We start from the raw sequence: 20633 nt of genomic DNA, 5'->3' as shown, positions 1-20633 counted from the left end.
TGGATGTTTATATTTATTGTTGAAATTAAAGATTTAAGACTATTTAAAAACAAACTGGATTCTTTTACAGCTGTGTCTCAATTTTAGTGCATTTTTACTGAATTCTGACACATTACAAGCTTAGAGAATTCTCTTAAAATGTTTTTCTTCAGAAGTAGTTCTTTTGTGGAACTTGGGAGTTGAAAAATTGAATGTGTCTTGGATAGACTTTACCTTCATTAATGAAGATGATAATTGTCAGAAAATGTGTAATAACGTATACAGTCAGTGCATGGGGTGCTGGCAGACTCACATGGCAACTTTTCAGTATCACCTTACATACAGTGGAAGTGAAGAAAGCATGTCCACGTGGTGTGGGGTCAGATGGGTTTTTGTAATCTGTTTATTAGATAAGTTAGCCCCGTGTGCCTGGTGTGTGATTGATACAGCAGGGAGCAAACGTGGCTGAAACCCTTAATAGAAGTTTCTTTGCTTATTGCTTTGTGTAGGCTTTCCAAGTTAGGTCTACATTACTTCTCACATCACCCAGTTGTAGGTAGCCATATTTGGTTATTTCCTTGAAAGGATGAAAGAATATGATGGTTTTCTGTTGTTTTGTTTTTAATATATCATATAATTCCCATTTTGTCACAATTTCCTTGTATTAGGGACAGATGACAAAATTTAATTTGACTCTGATCGAAAATACTAAATATGGGTGATTTAGAGACTTCCTGACATACAGTGTCATTTTCCTGACAAACAGACTGGATAAAGCAAAAAAGGATGCATGGAGAATCCTGCTTGGTAGTGGGCATACACACTTGTGTTGTTTAACTAATGCTGTAACAAAAAGGGCTTGTGTATGAGCAGGAAAAATAAAAACAAACAAGGAACTATGAGGGTTGTCATTGTGGGAGGAGAGAATTGGGATGGTGGAGTTATCCCTAATTTTCTGCAGTGGAACCTGTGTGTGATCTGAGTCATTGCCCAAAACGAAAATTGATGTCTGTGTCAGGTAGCCACAATATTCCTCCTAATAATTTTGAACTGACAAGCTGTTGTTTTCATGTGATTGCCTTTCTTTTCGTTGAGTAAAATGAAGTATAGAGAGCTGAAGTATCAGTTGAAACCAGAGCACTGGAGATTGCTAATCTAGTTCTTTTCTTACAAATCAACTTTCTATATCTTTATAGGGAATATGTTTTTAGTTTTTGTCCTCTTTTGAGTCTTATGACAAATTAACAAATTTGACAAATTAACTTTGGCTATTCATATATCTGGAAAATGCCATGAAGTGAGTGAAGCTAATGAGCAATGCTTGTAAAAGCATAATAGTTGTGTGCCTCGTTCTCTAACATCATATGTGCAATAGCATAAGTAGGAATCTATGGAAGCAACTAATTCTTTCCTTGTCTGTTCACTGGCAAAGCTTATGTTTTACCTACTAAATGATGCTTGGGAGGATGAAGACAGGACAGCAAATGGAAAGATGTAGTCAAGCAAATCATGTAAATACTGTTAATTTTGTTGTCACCAGTTGCAAACTGTGCTGGCTAAGGATTGTCTTTGGAGAACGCTCACGCAGACTGCCATGCAGAACAGCACCTGTTTGGTACTTTAGTCCTCAACTGGACTGGGAAAAACAGATACTATTTCTTTGGCAGCATATTCATCTAACTTCACAAATGTTTTGCCTCTGGAAACTACTTTATTTGTCAGATGCGAAAATCCTCAGTGTAAGAGAACAGCGTAGAAATTGATTTATTCTGATGCAAATGTCCATCCATAATTTCAGCAACAAGTAAAATAATTTTTAGTGTGTTTTAATGTTCAGAAGGTGTTCATCTGTACCTTACAACCAGCCTGGGAATTCCCAGTTAGCTTTCTCCTTACACTGGAAGTGAGAGAGGACTGAGTGCATTAGTTTGGCATTGCTGCAGGTGATTTCTAGTGATGTGATGAGCAGCTTGCTCACCTGCCTAGTTTCTCTCTTATTCCTTGGGAGCTTGCCCTCATCTCAGCAGACTTAGACATAGGTTCACAAAAAGACTGGATGAGATTTGATCACCTGACTGCAAATGTGCAGCTTGCAAAAACTCTGCTGTCCTAAAATGGGTCTTGGGTACAATCAGAACATGTGAACACAAGGGCACAGTTCATAAAACTTGCTTAATCTCTTTGGAAATTGTAGAGGCAAAGATTGTTACTCCTGTGTATTTAAATTGTTACTGCTTCAAAGACATAGAACTGTTTCCATCTTAACAGTCGTATCCTTTAATCCGCAGATTTGGTACCTGGTGTCTTAGGTTCCCTAAGAAGCCTGGTCTGGTTGTAGAGTGCTGTACAAGACAACGTCCTTCAGCCTTGGTGTGAAAATCCTCACATCTGTCCTGGTACTCAGATGAGGCTGGTGGTAAGGCTGGGCCGAGGAGATGATGGCATTTGCTCTGTTTCCTGCTGTAGTTCTGGAAGAAGCATAAAGCTTCCAAGAAGCAGACTGGTGAGACTAGTCCACACCCCTGAGACAGTTTAAAAAATCAGTAGTGTCAGCACAGCTTATCACAGATGATATCATCAGTTTCCTCAGGAGTGTAATTTTCTGCATGTTGGGCTTTAGGATCTTTCCTTTAATTCACGTTCTTTGTCTGTCTGTCTTTCCATCCTTGACAAGCAGCACAGTGGGCTGGCACTAAATTTCCATCTACAGCCTCCAGAACTACTTAGTTGAATTGTGGTACATTCTCCATTGGTTATCAACAGCAAATTTTGGCATATAGGTTTCCAAGAATCAGCAATGACATCACAATCCTGGGATTTTTAGATTATGTAATTGCAACATTTGTTGTCAAGAAGCAGAATGAATGTGTACGTACATGTACGTATAGACAAACTTGCTTATGCAGATATCACTTTTCAAGATTTTCTGAGGAACTGAGCTCCATTCCACAGCGGAGTGCATTTTATAAAATATTTTCCTTGCATTTTCCTAGTCAGGCTATTACAATTAGAAGCTGAGAAACTGAGTCGCTTTTATCTTTAATGGGTATTGTTGCATAAAGAAGCCAAACAAGTAAATAGAAGACATCACCCAAAACATCTCAAATTTTCACTTTTTATTTCAGTTATACCCAATTTAGCTCTAAAGCAAGCACATACTTCATGTAATTAAGGCTTTTACAGAAATTGTGGCACTTCTCACACTGTACTACAAGGTTCTAAAGAAAACAAAACTAGAGCTTCTTGGCATGTTGCCCAAATAACTTTGATTTGCAAATAATTAAAACTTCAACTACATTTAAAATAGGTTGTTTGCATTTTCTTCCATTTTATAAGTTTGTTTCCTTGTTCTGGGCACCAAATAGGAGAAAGGGAATTTTAGGACAGCCTTAATGACTGTTGGTGACCCACAAACCGTGAGGTGAGAGACTCCTCTCTGATGAGTAACTTGAGTTATTATCCAGGATAATAATAAACCTATTTCCTTTAATACTAAGAAATCACAACACTATATTTAGAACGAGAATATCACTTGGTAGCTTCATCCCATTAACATGCTTAAGATTTTCTAGGGGTAGTCATGGTGCACAACAAGCGCTGAACAACTTGATGTGACATTAAAACCACCTACTGTGCTGTTACAGCTTCCTTATTTGTATACTAACTTATACAAGAAGAGGTTAATTAGTTTTTTTGTTTGTTTATTTTTGTTTTTTAACTATAGCAGATATTACATGTCATAAACTCCACTTTTAAATAATAGTAAACTTCCTCTCCAGAATGAATCCTTCCAGAACAGAGATATAATTTAAGCATCACATAAGGCCTTGGTCTGGATATAGTGGTTTCTCCTGACCATTGGAATTGGTGTGGAGATCCTAAGCCAGGATGCCATTGGCCCTCTTGGCCACCTGGGCACATGTTGGCTCACATTCAGCCGAGCATCGACCAACACCCCTAGGTCCATTTCTTCCACACAGTATTCCAGCCACTCTGCCCAAGCCTGTAGCATTGCTTGAGGTTGTGGCCAAAGTGCAGGACTTGGCACTTGGTCTTGCTGAACTTCATCCTATTAGCCTCAGACCAGTGATCCAGCCTATCCAGAACGGCCGTCCTTCCCTCAGGCAGATCGACACTTTCAGCCAACTTGATGTCATCTGCAAATTTACTGAATGTGCACTCTATCCTTTCATCCACGTCATCAATAAAGATATTAAACAGGGCCAGCCCCAATAGCCACCCCTATAGGGGGACACTGCTCGTGACCAGTCATTTTCTTCTGCCAAATGGAATCAAGCTTCTATTTGTTACCTTCTACTGATCTGAGTACATTATTTAACCACCAACCAACATCGCTTTTAGCAGCAAATGGATTCTGCGGGGCCTGAAATACTTGAGAGAGCAAGCTGGAAGCCTGGTGCTGTGCCATAGAGCAACATCTGCATGTTGCTTACGTGCACAGTTGGCACCTCCATATGCCGACAGTACACAATTAGAGATTTCAGCCTTTGTTGAGTCAGGTGAGGTCTCTGCCACCACTCCTTTTGCTAAGTACACAATCTGCAGACGTTTCCAGGACCCTTCAAGCAATCTTGGTAATGAAGGAAATGCATTTGCTGTTGGCCTTTTTCTTGGTGCGGCCAGTTTACGTTTTGTCTTCAATAATTCATAAGCCTGCAGGAGGTGCACCAAAATGACTCCAGCTACCTCCAACTTTTTGGGGCAGAAGGATAACGAAAATGGTTTCACAGAAACTAAAGTCTGTCAGTTCATTGGTGGAAGCACTTAAATAGAACTTATTAGCTATTCAGGAGGAAGGTTTCGCTAAAGGTACAATGCATTTATGTATAGAAGTGCAGTTCAACTCCTGAAAACTGCCTACGTAAATAAGCACTTGTCACATCCTATTTTTGTTGCTTTTTTTTTTTTCTCCTTCTAAACTTGTTTACTGTATTGCTGTCATGCTTTTAACCCTGAGTTGGCTGAGTCCCAGTCCTAGCAGGGTTAATAACCAGTGAGCTGCACTAGTGCATTGCTTTGATGAGGTAGACAGTGGTACAGGCATTCACTCAGACAAAAAGCACTTGCCAGTGTCACCCATGGCACAGTCTGACTACAAAGACTTTATTCAGTGTTTGGAAGAACAGGCTGTGGTCCAGATTTATGAGTCTGGAAAAAAACATTAGTGGCAAATTCAGAAATAAATCCACCAAACGTCTTAAAACCTTAATTTAAACCTTAAAACCACTGGACTTAACAGGAGAGGTACCAGCGTGTCCACTGGTGGCTCCAGAACTACTGTGGCTCCGTATCATCCATATCGTCTAATTTCCAAGTTTCTGGATGTTTGTTGGGCACTGTGGTAGTTAGCACTAACAGACTTTTTCCTTCCTATGTGCAGAGACATAACATAGTTTTGAGAAATCAGAGGTTAAAACAAACAAACAAAAAAAGAAATAGTGCACTTTGAAGCTGAGGTGAGGGAGCAGCTGTGGAAGGGTTTCTGGAGTACAAGTTTGATTGCAGACATCAGAATGCAAGTTACTCAAATGTTCAGCTCTTTTTATCTATTTTGGATGTGGCTGTTAGCACCTTGGTACTTGTATACAAAGAATACTTGATAGCACAATCACAAAAGCAATAACAGCCCTACAAAGGCAGAGATCTAAGGTGACTCCTTCAAGTGGAATCTTACTTTAAGCACGATTTCAATGTCACGTATCATAATTGCATCTAATATTAGAGACTGACTTAACACAATGCAATGTCAATGACAATGTAAAGGCAATCATGAACAAAGAAGATAGCTTAAAATGTTTTGGGGGATGGAAGGAAGGATTACACTGTAATGAAGAGTCCTCAATACTCTTTTTCAGCAAGCCAGAGGGAATTTTTTTTTTCTTTTTTTTTTCTCCTAAGCTTCTGGACACTTTATCCATGCTTCCATTTTGGTACAGGAGTCTGCCTGGAATCTATAAATGTGATCTAATTTTGGTATTTTTTTCCCTTCCTCACACTTGTGAATCTATCTGCTGCTAAGCACTGAAGGTGCATATGTAAAGCTGGTTAGCAAGTTGATGAGATTACCAATGGCTGAGAGTTACATAGGAAAGGGCTCTCTTACTCCCTCCATTTTCCTTTCCTAGTGATACGGCTTGGAAGATGTGAACCTAAACTCCTTTGGCTCTACCAGACGCTGAGATTGGAATGAAAATGACATACCTTTTCCTGAGCATCTAGGAATTGATATCGTATTTTTCTGTGGACACTGGTTGTGGTAGCATGACTTGTTATATTAGTTCAAAATAGTAGCTCCTGAGATCCCCCTTGGCTTGCATGTAGTTCCCTCCTGTGCTAGGGCTTGGGATGGGGCTGCAATTTCAATGAAACCAAACTGCATGATCTCTGATGTTAATTTAGAGGAGCACACACACACAGGTGCTGGAAATGAGCAGCTTTTGACTATGGCACATGTAAGATCCACAAATCCAATCGCAATCTGACGTGTGTGCTTTTAGTCAGTAATTTACCACAGTTTGGCTGGGGTATGATCTCTCTCCTGCCTTGAGTTCCTCCACCAGAGCAACAGACGTGTGTCTCTTTATGTCCAGCTGAAGTCCTGGAGTGACAAAACCCAGAGTAGTACCTTACAAAAGCCATACAGCAAAGCTAATGAAGAATGACTGCGGTAGCAAAAGGGAGAACTGCAAGGAGGGGTCAGACTTCAAAACACTAAACTTTGCCAGGGCTTTTTCTATTCGTTTAAAGAGCTTCTTCCAAAATCTGGACAAAGAAAGGCCAACGCAGAGGTTCAGGCAGTCCTTGACTTCATGGTCTGCAATGAAAGCTGGGTTGCTGGAGCTGAAGCTGAGCAAAGCTTTAAAGGTGACCCCACTGCAGTCTCACAATGCCTGGATTTTCAGGAGCTAATACAATGGATATGAATTCCCTTCTAGTTTCACTGGGCTCCAATTCTAAAAACATTTTGAATGTCAGCAGCGATAACTATTACTTCTTTCAGTTCTGAAAGGAAAGAAGGAAGGAAAGGAGGGAGGGAGGACACAAAATAAACCTGAATAAGGTATGAAGCTCTCTTTCTAAGAAGTGCCCCCAAGCACTGTAGAGACTTACCCCACTGGGACCTGTCTGACACTTCAGCTTAACACTTGAGAGTTTAAGTAACCCTACAGAATATAAATTAGCTTATGCTACTGCAGTGCTAGGTACTGAGCAGCCAGTGCTTTGAAAAGCTGACCTGTTTATTCGAGCTGAAGCTTAGCTGCAAATGCTCTGTTTTTGTTGGTTTGGGAGTGGAGGCACGGAAGACATGACATTTTGTTCCATATTGTTGAAGTTTTATCTCAAGAGGCTGTTCAGAAATAGCAAGGAAGTGGAAGACGCCCAGTGTGTTGAGGTGCCCTTGCTGCCTAGTGAATGCCCCAGAGGTGAGGATGCTGAATTTATAAACAAATGACAGCCCAACCATATCCTGGTCCACATCAAAAGCAGTGTGGCCAACCAGTCATGGGAGGTGATCCTGCCCCTCTACTCTTCACTGGTAAGGCCTCACCTGGAGTACTGCATCCAGTTGTGGAGTCCTCCGTACAGGAGAAACACGGACCTGTTTCTTAGAGCATGTCCAGAGGAGAGCCACAAAAATGATCCAAGGGATGGAACAGCTCTCCTACAAGGACAGGCTGAGAGAGCTGGGGCTGTTCAGCCTGGAGATGGCTGTGGAGAGACCTGAGAACAACCTTTCAGTATCTACTGCGGGGATATATGAAAGAAGAGGACAGAGTCTTTAGCAGTGTCTGTTGTGACAGGACAGGAGAAAATGGTTTCAAACTAAAAGAGGAGAGATTTAGATTAAATATAAGGAAAAGGTGTTTTTTTTTTTAAGATTAGAGTCTTGTGGTACTGGCACAGGTTGCCCTGAGAGGTGATGGATGCCCTGTTCCCAAAGACACTCAAGGTCAGGATGGATGTGGCTCTAACCATCTGATCCAGCTGTAGGTGTCCCTGCTCACTGAGGGGAGTTGGACTGGATGACCTTTCAGGGTCCCTGCCAACTCAAACAATTCTATGATTCCATGACTTTACAGCCCTGAACATGAGTCTTCTGCTACAAGCTGGTCCTAGCAATAGTCCCTAGTAAAAATTCAAGCCTAGATTTGAAGCCCAATTTAGAAGTTGAAATCAGAATGATTCAATAGCTCTTAATGATGTCAGCTGCCAGCCCATGTGTTTCTAGACCAAAGAAGGAAAAAACTATTTTAAGTGACACTGTGCCCCAGCATAGGCTCCCTAGGGCAGTGGTCACGGCCCCAAGTTGCTGGAGTTCATAAAGTGTTTGGACAACAATCTCAGACACAGGATTTGAATTTTGGGTAGTTCTGGGGGCCTTCCAACTCGGGATATTCCGTGATTCTCTTACAGATAGGAGGAACAATGCAACACCATTAATTTATAGTATTCCCTGAAATTCAGAAAGTGTGAATAGGAAACGCTTTCCATTTTTGGAATGACTCGGTGTTTTCTAAAAACAAGGAGAGGAAATGACTTCACAAATACAGAAGCATCCTTTCACTTAAATAACTATCACACCTGGAAAAGCTACCACTAATTCAACATATTCCTCTACTGCATCAATCCAGCAGAGGATGATAGTGATTCTGATTGCAAATGTCTAGTTTCAGTTCAGCAAATAAAAGTAAGTGGAAGAATGTGGCTGTTCTGTCAACCTCTGAACCCTCCTTTTGTATACCTGCTTGTATTTGTGAAAAAGCATCAAACAGGTCTAAATGCTCGTCACCTGGTAGCCTACAGCTATACCGATACAGCCTAGTAAAAAGCACGCTGCCTTCCTTTTGTTGCTTTATGAAATACCCAATTTTCCTTTTTAGGGTTTTTTGTTTTGTTTTCTGCCACCAGCAAATTGCTAATGCCTCTGCCTGGCAGACAGCATTGCCTCAGCCTCAGTGCAGCACTTCTGCCACCGCTGCCTAGGGCTGAAGAGGATTCTGAAGAGCCTGGAAGGGAGGCTGAACATGACGAGGTGCTGGGTTTGTGTTAGAGTTTTTCTGTCCTGAGGACTTTCTTTCATCTCACATATTATTTCTAGGCTTAAGAGGGAAGCAAAAATAAGTGTTTGTTTTCAGATTTTTTTAAGGGAAATTCCCCTCTCCCTTCAAAAGAGATTGACAAAGTGAACCATGCTTCAAAGTGGAGGCATCTTTTCCATTTTCTTTTCAACACTACACTGCTGGGCTCCTTTGTAGAAATGCATTTAAAAAATCTGTTTCTGGTTAAGCATTGTGGCCACAGCTGCATATACCCGGAAATCCTAATAAGCCACTCCAAGTTACAGAAAGTGAAAACCACAAAAAATCAGATGAGAGTTAAAGCATCTCTTACACTTCATTTGAATGCAGATGATGAAACCCAGCAACCATCACTCTTGACTGTATAAAAAGTGTAAGCACTTGAAACAAGAAAAATAGTGCCAAAGTAATCTACTATAATGCCCTTAAATTCACCGAGTTTTATTAAGAATTAATTTGTTTCATAATGTTGGAAAGAAGGAGGAAAATGAGTTAAAGCTTTCTGCCAGAAATTCCAATCAGCTCTGAAGAGAAGAGGTGAATGAACACCGCTAATCATAAATTAAAAAATAAATCACAGTATCATAAAAATCTCTTCTTAAGTGCTTAAAAGTTTAAAGTTTTTCATCAATTTTTCCTCCCTGTATGGTGGTTGTTCTTAGTGAAAGTTTTCCTAGTACATTTTCCTAGAAAAATGAACTTTGCAGCCAGGAACAAGTTAAAAGAAATATATATATTTTTACTATTCATAACAGCATTTGCAAGAATTGTGCAAATATATATCTACTGAGATAGTGGCAACAGAAGAGCTATTGTGATTAAACTCAGCTCAAATGTTCTGCAGTAACTACTTGTACAATATGGAGTAAAAAGAAACAGTAGTGAAATAAATAGAAGAAAGGAAATTGGAGTCTGCTTGCAGATGTATTTTGAGAGCTGAAATAGAAACCAATTTGAACACTTGAATTATTCACTGTGAATTACTCACTTATTTCTGCTGAAGACTTGGCCCACAATAATGGTTTAAGATGGAGAACTGATATGCTGTTGGAAAACGTGTGCTGTCATTGGAAGCCTATTCCAGTCAGCATGCAAGTTTTTCAGCATCCAACTTTTCTAAACATCTCAATTATGAATTTTGTGGCCAGTTTCCTGATAGAAAAAGTAGAAAACCTTGATGCTTAATCTACCTGTCAGTGCAGTATAGTACTTTGCTGCAGCATCAAAGAAGGCAAAAGGTGTTGGCCTCTGATGCTGTGATGAAGAAAATGCAATCTTCTGCACTGTCCATGTCCTACAGGTACCTTTTTGTTGACCAGAATTTAGGAAATCACTGGAAATTACTTCAGTGTTATCTTTCTGGCATTGGGCTTTACCAATTGGCTGCATATGATGCACTGAAGTGACTGGTTTCTCTCTACATTTGACCTGTAGGGTGAAATAACTCCATATGTAGTCTTCAGTGCAAATGTGTGTAGCTGCTAAACAATTTCCCGGTGCAGCGGCCCATTGTTGCATCTTGTAGTAATGATACAAACGTTTGATTATGGTTTACGATGGCAAACAAACCTTTCAGTATTGGTTGTTACCCAAATAAACTGACATTCTGTTAACTGTTAAATAACAAGTCATAAACTGCTGAAAACAACCGATTTCTTGTGGGTTACTGCCTGAGCAAATTTCAGAAGGAAGTGCAGATCATGAAGTTGTGAGCAGCAGATCAGGCCTAATGAAATTTTATGTATTTCAGAAAGCTGACGGATTTCCAGGATATGCTCCAAATGGTAATGTACATTAAGTTAAAAAAAAATTAAATTTCCTACTACTTTATGCTGCAAGAATGTTATCTTTGGATGCAAGATCTTGCTGCTTTCCATTGTTTCTTCAGGTTTTAAAAACCTGCTATTGCTACGGGTATGTTTAGCCCATCAAGAAGACAGAAAGGAGCCTATTTCAACACACAGCATCTGTACAGGAATCTGCACTGGAATAATGACTACTGCTAATCTTGAAAGCAAAAATACTGTCAAGCGTTCATAACACAGGCGCCATCTTCCCGACGGTGAGTGACAGGAGATGTCTTCACCATAGCAACGAGTGTTATCTCCCCAGAATAACATTAACCTCCTCGGTTACCAGTTTTAAATCCTTGAGTATAAACAGCAGTTGCAAGGCGTGTGCCTTGATTGTGTGTTCTCGTCACTTAATATGCACTGAGCATGCAGTAGCTGAAGAAAGTCTGAAAAACGCATGACTGGGAGGGGAAACAATTAAAGGGCTGAGACTGGGACCATTAATAATCCTGACCTGGAAGCATGACCAAGGAGAGGTCTCTCACTCACTAAAGTAAGACCTCTGCGCAGCCAAGGTTCAGGAATAGAAGCATCCTCAGGTTCATTTTGAAAGTTAGGGAGTGGTGGGAAAAACGAGCAACAAGAGAAGAATAAGGAAGGTTGTTTCTAATCCCCTCTTTCTCTTCTGCATCCTATCACCACTTTTTCTCAGCCAGGGCTTAAATCCAGGAAACTTGAACCAAACATTTTTTTAGCTAGTTTAAATTGCTGCATTATGCATTTTTATACGTCACCAAACCTTTTATTTTTTTTTATTTTTATTTTTTTTTTTTGAGGAAAGCTGATGAAATTCCCATCATAATAGCACTGTAGGATATGGAGATATCCTGGGAGTGCCATAAAAATGCTATTAAGAAACATTTCATTTTCGCCTCCGGAGGCTCTACACTTATCTATTTTGACTTAAACTCTTTCTTCCATCTCTGCAAGAGAAGAACATGACACAGGAGTTGCACAAAATGAACTCGGATCAGGGAAAACGGATTGTAAATCAAGACATGCTACAGCTAAATCATGTTCTCTCTCTTGATCTCTTATCTGATAACTTTTATCCAAGAGGGTATTGAGAAAGTTAATTGCAGCTGTTAAGATGAATCTTGAGGAAATATCATCCCCCAGAGCCTTCCCTCCCCTGCTCCCTAAAATCTATTCTGCAGTTCTTTCGAGACTTCGGGTTAAAAATTATCAATGTGTGAATTTTAATCTCCTCATCCTTTCATACAGAGCTGTTCAGGTGGAGGAGCAAACTATATCTTTCATTTGCAAGATTTAGGACTAGGAGGAAAGGAAGTGGCTTTCCAAATTCAAAAACTCACTGTAGTTGTCAAACTAGAGAGGAAGGGAAGAAATGATGTTTTATGATCAGAGACTACAGCATGTCTGGGATTACAAATGGGCTGAAATTTTTGTTGTAAACTTCTAATTACTCTGTGTGGCATGGCTTCTAAATATGCTATCCTGCTAAGATGATTTTACATTTTGGAAAGAAATCTGAGATTGGTGCAGTTATGGCACCCAGAAGCAGTAAAACCATCCAGATACATGCCTTCCTGGACTATGAGAAAGTCTCTCATGTTTGACATCATCAGAAACTCCTAGGTGGGGAGTTGTATGTGTTAGCATAGCTTTAGGAATATAAAGAACAGGTATGATTCCACTGATAAAGGCTGTGGGAGACTCAGTTACTCTCTGGAAATGTCTATCATAAAACCCTTGGTGACAAAATATTGCAACATACCCTTTTCCAACATGCATTTTAATATTCTCAGGTCACCAGTCATTAAACCAGAGCCTGTTGTTAGTTAATTAAAAGACTTACGGGCATCAGCTGACGTGGATGTTTGAAGGAAGACAAAAATTACACTAGCTGCTAGAGAAGACTGGGTTATATCACACTCAAAAGGAGTGCTCTTCCTTCTCAGGCAAGGCACATGGTCAGGAAGGACATGTTTAATGAGCATGCTGGTGATGGGTTGGTGGTTGGACTAGATGATCTTAGAAGTCTTTTTGCAACCTTAATGATTCTATGATTCTATGACATAATAGTCTATGCAATGCACTGAGAATACCAGAGGGCTACTCTTGTGAGCAAAGATCTGTCCCTACAATATGGACATGATGAATGGCCCTGAGACGATCCGAAGGAGGATCCTAGAAAACTCTACCCTGCTACCACAGGGATAAGGAGGCTGCATGCAGCAGGTTTCCATCACTGAAGGTCTCCAGTGCTGGAGAGGATGCATCCAGGTGCAGTCAGAATCAGCACCAGCTCACCAGTGGAAAGAGGAGTAGCCTCCCACCTTCATCTGTTAATCCCGACAAACAACCTTGCACCTGCATGATGTAGATGTGTTTCAAAACGAAAGAGGAAGTGTACCTTACTTTTTTTGTGTGTAGCTCCCTTCCCTTGCAGAAAGATTCAAGCCCAGCTCTTGCATGTCTTTGAAAAGTCCCACAGAATATGTCACATGTCAAGGAAAAAGATGAAATGTCCTAGGATCTGTTCTCCACTCTGAAGACACAGTAGCAACCCTTCAAAGGAGAACCTTAATTTTAAGCACGCTTTCAGTGAATTGTCATCATGCTGACAGCTGCACTAGAGGCATCAAAGATTCAGATACAGCGTCTGAATTTGTGAGTTACCTGCTTCAAGACCCAAGTGACTTTGTATTTTAATCTATTGGAGAAATGGATAAGAGCCTGGACATCAAGCCAGTGGGTGAGTAAGGATCTTAGTTGTTCAAGAACGCCTTGCTGTCACAGATGGATACAGAGGAACATACATTCTTAAAACGTTTCTGTTATCCAGCACACAGCAAAGACAAAAAAAGTATTCAAAATTACCACTGGATTGAGTGAAGAAGTTCTTCCATTCCTCATCTTCACACCATGCAGATAGGGGCAGCAGCTATACAGCAAGCACCACAAGTGGCACAGGGCACAAAAGCTGTGTGTCTGTACTAATGTGTCATGGCAATGGGGAGATGCAGTAATTCTGGACAGGGGAAGGACACCCATTGCATCCAATGAATCCAGGAACAGCTCTCTAGAAGTCATCATTTTTTTGTTAGGTGCCACTGTGTTTTGTGTATGTATCTTCACTATGCAGTTAATTTTTTGAAACTCAAGTTGTATCTGTCATAGTTACTGATGGGGCCTAAGATTATTATCACAGCACTGCTGGTACCCACAGTGTTTTGGGGAGAGAACAAGTAATGGCAATCCAAGATGGTGAGCACACAAAACCAGCAACAGGGTATGTGGGAAGCGGAGGGGGAGATGCATATATATAAAGCAAGATCATGTGAGAGAGAAAAAAAATCTTATTCTGAAGAGATTTCTTCTGAAGGAGAAAGAGGATTATCTAACCGTTATTACAGTTTTTCTTTTCGTGTTTTCCTTTTTCCTGACTGTGGCAGAGCAGAGCTTCTCAGTGAGAAGCTAGCCAGAAGAAATGAGCTTTGATGAGAGGCATACCCCATGTTTTGTGTGCTCAGTGTCTCTAGAGCTGTTCGAAGACAAAGGTCTGATTAAGGTCAGTAAACAAAAGTGTGCTCCTTTTGTTCTGAAAGCACTTAACGGCACAGACATTCTCTTTTTTTTCCAGTGCCACTCTTTTCCATTTTGTTCTTAGCACTGCCAGTTTCTTCATGCAAAATGATTAGTACTTTGTGTGTACTTTTTTTTTTTATATGCAAGTGCAATCAAGATTAAAAAAAAAATGTTTTTACAGAGTTATATTGTGCTGCACCACTGGCAGTAGCAAACAGGAACTCTTTGTGAGGGAAGCACCTAGACAGCTGTTAACGTATGGTTTTGGGCTGCTGCAATCTTCATACATTTTGAACCAGACAGATACAGGGGTCCCTAAGCCAGCCTTGATATCTGCAAGTAGACAGTAAAAAGCATAGTCAGGGCTGTGTGTGTTTCCCAGCACGTGTTTTACAGTTCAGTTTGCTTCCCTCCTTTAGGGCTCTCTGCCCTCAGTATAAGCAGGGATGTTCCATGCTGCTGCAGTGATGTTCTGCACAGCTCATCCAGATGTTACCTCATCTGTCAGCAGGTGGACACCCCTGAAAACTCGTGCATCCAAACAGTGGCTCCTGAATGCAGAAACACGGATTGTTCATAGGATGGGTGTCCCACCAAACAGAGTCAGAGGTCTGCATGCCCAGACAGTAGGGTACCCATATATATCCTGGGATATCTATGGGATACTGCAATGAGGCACATGTGTACCAACAACAATACACCTACACACTATGAAATGAGGCATCAGGCAATGGGCTTCCAGTGGGATAGCCACTGGCAAAGCGCTTTGCTTTGGAAACCAACCAAACCCAACATTCCTTTCTGGTTTTTTTTGTTCATCTGCTCTGAACTACGGCTTTTCTCATTATCTTTATGAATTCCCCACTCCTGCGCTCTGCTGGATTTCAGAGCATGGTTACAGAAGAGATCTAATACGTGCCACAGGACAGGAGCAGAGATGTATCCTCAGGACTGTTCCCAAATTATACTCATTTTGTAAAGCTGTCAGAATCTACAGTAATGGCCTTGCTGTGGAAGGGGAGTTTTGAATGGCAATTTGTTTTATGACTCTTAATTTATTTCTCTTTCAGTTGCTGGGCTCATGACTGACTCCTCCTTCCCTCTCCCACTCACACTGTGCAGTGCTGCTCTGCAACAGCTTTCCTTGCATTTCACCGTACGCAGCCCCATAATTTTTACCAGTGTGAAATGCTTTGGCATGGAGGCAGTGAGGAAAATCCTGTGTAGCAAACCCGATGCCTTAGAAGCATTCTGTGTGCTCCTTTGCAAAAGAAAGAAAATGTGTTGAAGAGGAAAATATTCAGCAGAAAAGGTGTATTTGCTGCATTACAGATTCCTGTACAAGACATAGTAAAACAGAAGACAGCTCTGCTACTAGCAGCCTGCATGGGAAGCCCCAGCTCAGCTGGGTTAGGGCTGGTAGGACAGAACAGGGAGGAGAGAGAAGCCCTCAGATTCTTCCAAGCAGAAGGGATTCTGTATTCCTTCTTCACACGGGTACCTCTGCGAGCCCCCAACCCTTGTGCTTGGAATAAGCACAAACTGTGATGGAGATTTTCCATCTTGGCCCCTTCCCAGGCTTTGTTTGGAAGTGCAGTCCTGCAGACTCAGCTGATACTGAGATATCACAGGTGGGATGCTCCTTTTCCTCCAGACCCTCCTCCCACTGCACTGCCTCCATGATGGAGATGTCGCTGCAACACCTCTTGCATTTCTCATGAACAGAAAGCTGTTCTTGGCAACCCAACCTTTCATTTGATCCATGGAGGTGCAGGTACTGACAAGTGGTAACTTTTCTATCGTTTACCTAAATTCCTGCTTTCTTGATGTGTCCGTAGGTGAGAAATGGATTATTCCTACTGTTCTTTCTTCATCCACTGAATGCTTAGGCCCATCAGCAAACTGTATAGACCACAGTGTCATTCTTACATCAACCAGTTCTATAGCATGTCAGAGCTCCAGAAATAAGCAAACCTTACAGCACTCTCCCCTCCATCCTAAATGTAAGCATTTTAGCCTGTTTTTAATTTTCATATATGAAAAACAACAAAAAGAAGAAACACTCTTGGGCACTTGTATGTCCCCTGTTACTCTATTGTGACACTGTTCACAGTCTTTCATGTGTTGTCCTCAAAATGTCTTCATGTTGAAGAAAGTGCTGTTTTGTTATAACTGAGAAACTGAGATGCAGAAAAGTTAAAAGACTCTTCTCATGGCCTGGGAAAGTCAGTAAGTGAGGACAAACTCAAGCCATGCCTTAACTGGGACTTCCTCACTTCCTTTCAGACTTATAAGGAAAATGGGTCACAGCACCTTTCATGTCACTGACCCAGGAACAATGCAGTGTCCTTGTGGGATGTATCAGGAACTAAGATAACCCAACTGACTTCAGTGAAGCAGCCTCCAAAGCATTCACCCCACTCATCTCACTGTTTGCCATGAGCTCCATGGATGGGAAGAAGCAGCTGGATGGTGTTACAGACTTAGCAAAAAATCCCAGAAGGACATCTGTTCCCTTAGCGACAGTACCAAGGTCTGAGACTGTCTCCAGTTCTTAAGACAATGCTCCAACCTCGGAACTAACCTCTCTATAAAATGCAAACGTACATCACATGTGACTTAACAAGTGGGTGCTTGGCAGCGAGGCAGAGACCTTCTAATAGGACCAGTTTAATCTCCAAAACATCAATTTGAGTCTAATCATCACAAAAGTGGAACCTCATTTACTCCTGCCCATGTTCTAAGTACACTGAAGTCCTTAGAAACAATGCTGCCCTGTAACACGTGGGTGCAAATAGTTGGAAGATATCTCAAAAGATATCAAGTAGATAATTGCATATGTTGACTGCATCACTCCTTGGAAGAGCAGCAAAGGGTGAAAACTGCTGATGGCAATTTCCACAGTAGAGTAATTTAGCTCAGAGGCAAACAGAGCGGTGAAAGAGAGAGAGAAAATATATGTCAGTGTGGGAGAGGGTGGATTCATACAAGCAGGAGTGCATTAGAGTATGTGTGAGTGTGGAGGAGGGCTAGAAGTGAGCTCCTCAGAATTAGGGCAAATTCTGCACTGATGGGAGACCTTGCAGAGAAGTTGTGCGTGCACATTTGTATGGGTTTGCATGCATGTTGAGGCCACGTCTCAGTCACAGAATCACAGAATTGTAGGGGTTGGAAGGGACCTCCAGAGATCATCGAGTCCAACCCCCCTGCCAAAGCAGGTTCCCTACAGCAGGTCGCACAGGTAGGCATCCAGGCAGGTCTTGAACATCTCCAGAGAAGGAGACTCCACCACCTCCCTGGGCAGCCTGTGCCAGTGCTCCGTCACCTCACTGTAAAGAAGTTCTTGCGCACATTTGTGTGGAACTTCCTGTGCTGCAGTTTCCGGCCATTTCCCCTTGTCCTGTCTCCACTCACCACTGAAAAGAGTCCGGCCTCGCCATTCTGCCCCCCACACCTTAGATATTTATAGACCTGGATCAGGTCCCCTCTCAGTCTTCTTTTCTCAAGGCTGAACAGACCCAGTTCACTCAGCCTTTCCTCATAGGAGAGATGCTCCAGGCCCTTCACCATCTTTGTGACCCTCCGCTGGACTCTTTCCAAGAGAACCCTGTCTTTTTTGTACTGGGGAGCCCAGAACTGGACGCAGTACTCCAGATGAGGCCTCACCAGGGCAGAGTAGAGGGGGAGAATCACCTCCCTTGACCTGCTGGCCACGCTCTTTTTAATGCACCCCAGGATGCCATTGGCCCTCTTGGCCACAAGGGCACACTGCTGGCTCATGGCCAACCTGTCATCCACCAGGACACCCAGGTCCCTCTCCACAGAGCTCCTCTCCAGCAGCTCATCCCCCAACCTGTACTGGTGCATGCAATTATTCCTCCCCAGATGCAAGACTCTACACTTGCTTTTGTTAAACCTCATCCGTTTTTTTTCTGCCCAGCTCTCCAGCCTGTCCAGGTCTCTCTGAATGGCAGCACAGCCTTCAGGCGTGTCAGCCAATCCTCCCAACTTCGTATCATCAGCAATCTTGCTGAGGGTGGCCACTGTCCCCTCATCAAGGTCACTGATGAAGATGTTGAACAAGACCGGTCCCAGCACCGACCCCTGAGGAACACCGCTGGTTACAGGCCTCCAACCAGACTCTGCACCACCAACGACGACCCTCTGTGCTCTGCCAGTCAGCCAGTTCTCAACCCACCTCACTGTCCACTCATCTATCCCATACTTCCTCAGCTTTGTTATAAGGATGTTGTGGGGGACAGTATCAAATGCCCTGCTGAAATCAAGGTAGACTACATCCACTGCTCTCCCCCCATCCACCCAGCCAGAGACAACATCATAGAAGGCTACCAGGTTGGTCAAGCACGACCTCCCCCTGGTGAACCCGTGCTGACTACTCCTGATAACCTCCTTTTCTTCCAGTTGTCTGGAGATGACATCCAGTACAAGCTGTTCCATCACCTTTCCAGGGACAGAGGTGAGGCTGACTGGCCTATAATTGCCTGGATCTTCCTTCTTGCCCTCTTTGAAGACCGGAGTGACATTGGCTATCCCCCAGACTTAAGGCACCTCCCCTGTCCTCCAAGACCTCTCAAAGATGACAGAAAGCGGTTCAGCAATCACCTCTGCCAGCTCCCTCAGCACCCATGGATGCATCCCATCGGGTCCCATGGATTTGTGAACATTGGTGTTGCCTAGGAGCTCTTGGAGCACCTCTTCCCTGGCTGAAGGGAGGTCTTCCATCCCCCAGACCCTCTCACTAATCTCCAGGGTCTCGGATTTCCGAGGGGGAGCTTTTTTCACTGAAGACAGAAGCAAAGAAGGCATTCAGTATCTCCGCCTTCTCAGCATCCCCCGTTACCAGAACACCTCCGTTACTTAGCAGGGGAGCCACATTCTCCCTAGTCTTCCTTTTACTGTTAACGTACTTAAAAAAGCCTTTTTATTATCCTTTATCCCCTTCGCCAGATTTAATCCATCTCCATGGGGTGTCTATGGAACTGTTCTGAGGTCCCTAAGAAACTCTATGGGGTCACAAGGGAACTGTTTTCGGGTCAATAGGCTGCTCTATGGGGTCACTATGGAACTCCATGGGGTGTCTATAGAACTGTTCTCAGGTCCCTAAGAAGCTCCATGGGATCACAAGGGAACTGTGATGGGGACACAATGGAACAGCTCAGGGATTAATCTGGGGCTCCATGGGATCATAATGGAACTGTTTTGGGGTCACCATGGAGCTCTATGGGGTCTCTATGGAGCTCTAGGGCAACACTATGGAGCTCTAAGGGGTCATAATGGAACTGTTATGGGGTCACTGCAGCTCTATGGGGACACTAAGGAGCTCGCCGGGGGGTCTGTGGAACTCTTTTGAGGTCCCTAAGAATCTCTATGGGCTCACAAGGGAACTGCTAAGGAGTCACATGAAGCTCTATGGGCTCCTAGCGGGACTGTTGTGGGGTCACTATCAAGCTCAGTGGGGTCAGTATGGAACTGTTTTGGGGTCACTGTAAAGCTGTATGGTGTCACTATGGAGCTCTTATGGGGTCACTATGGAGTTCTATGGGGTCATATTGGAGCTGCAATGGGGTCAATATAAAGTTCCATGGGGTCAGTATAGAACTGTTATGGGGCCACTATGGAGCTCTATGGCGTCACTATGGAGCTCTTATGGTCATAATGGAGCTGTTATGGGGTAAGAATAGCACATGAATGGGGTCACCATGGAGCTCTGTGGGGTCACTACGGAGCACTATATGGTCATAAAGAAGCTGTTAAGGGGTAACGATGGAACTTTTATTGGATGTCACGGAGTTGACTAGATCAATCTATGTCCGTGACAGGGGCGACAGGCCTCTGCCCTCGCCCCCCACCCCAGTCCCACAAAAATGGGAAGGAAGGAAGGGAGGAAAAAAACAGCGGCAACAATCTATGGAGGAAAACTTATTTTACTATAATATCGGAATACAAGATAACACAATATATACAATTTAATTGAAACTGAGATTAATAAATCAGACAAGATGAGAAAGAGAGTTCCCGAGACCGAGTCAAACCTGAAAAGCTTGGAACGGCTAGGAAAGCACCTCCAGCACCCACTGCAAGGCAGCAAGAGAGCGCCCACCCCACCCAGAAGGGCCAGATCCCGTGA

Source organism: Tetrao urogallus, assembly GCF_951394365.1.
Source record: "Tetrao urogallus genome assembly, chromosome: 1".
NCBI lineage: Eukaryota > Metazoa > Chordata > Aves > Galliformes > Phasianidae > Tetrao > Tetrao urogallus.
The sequence above is the reverse complement of the archived record's forward strand: the minus strand, read 5'-3'. Positions refer to the sequence as shown.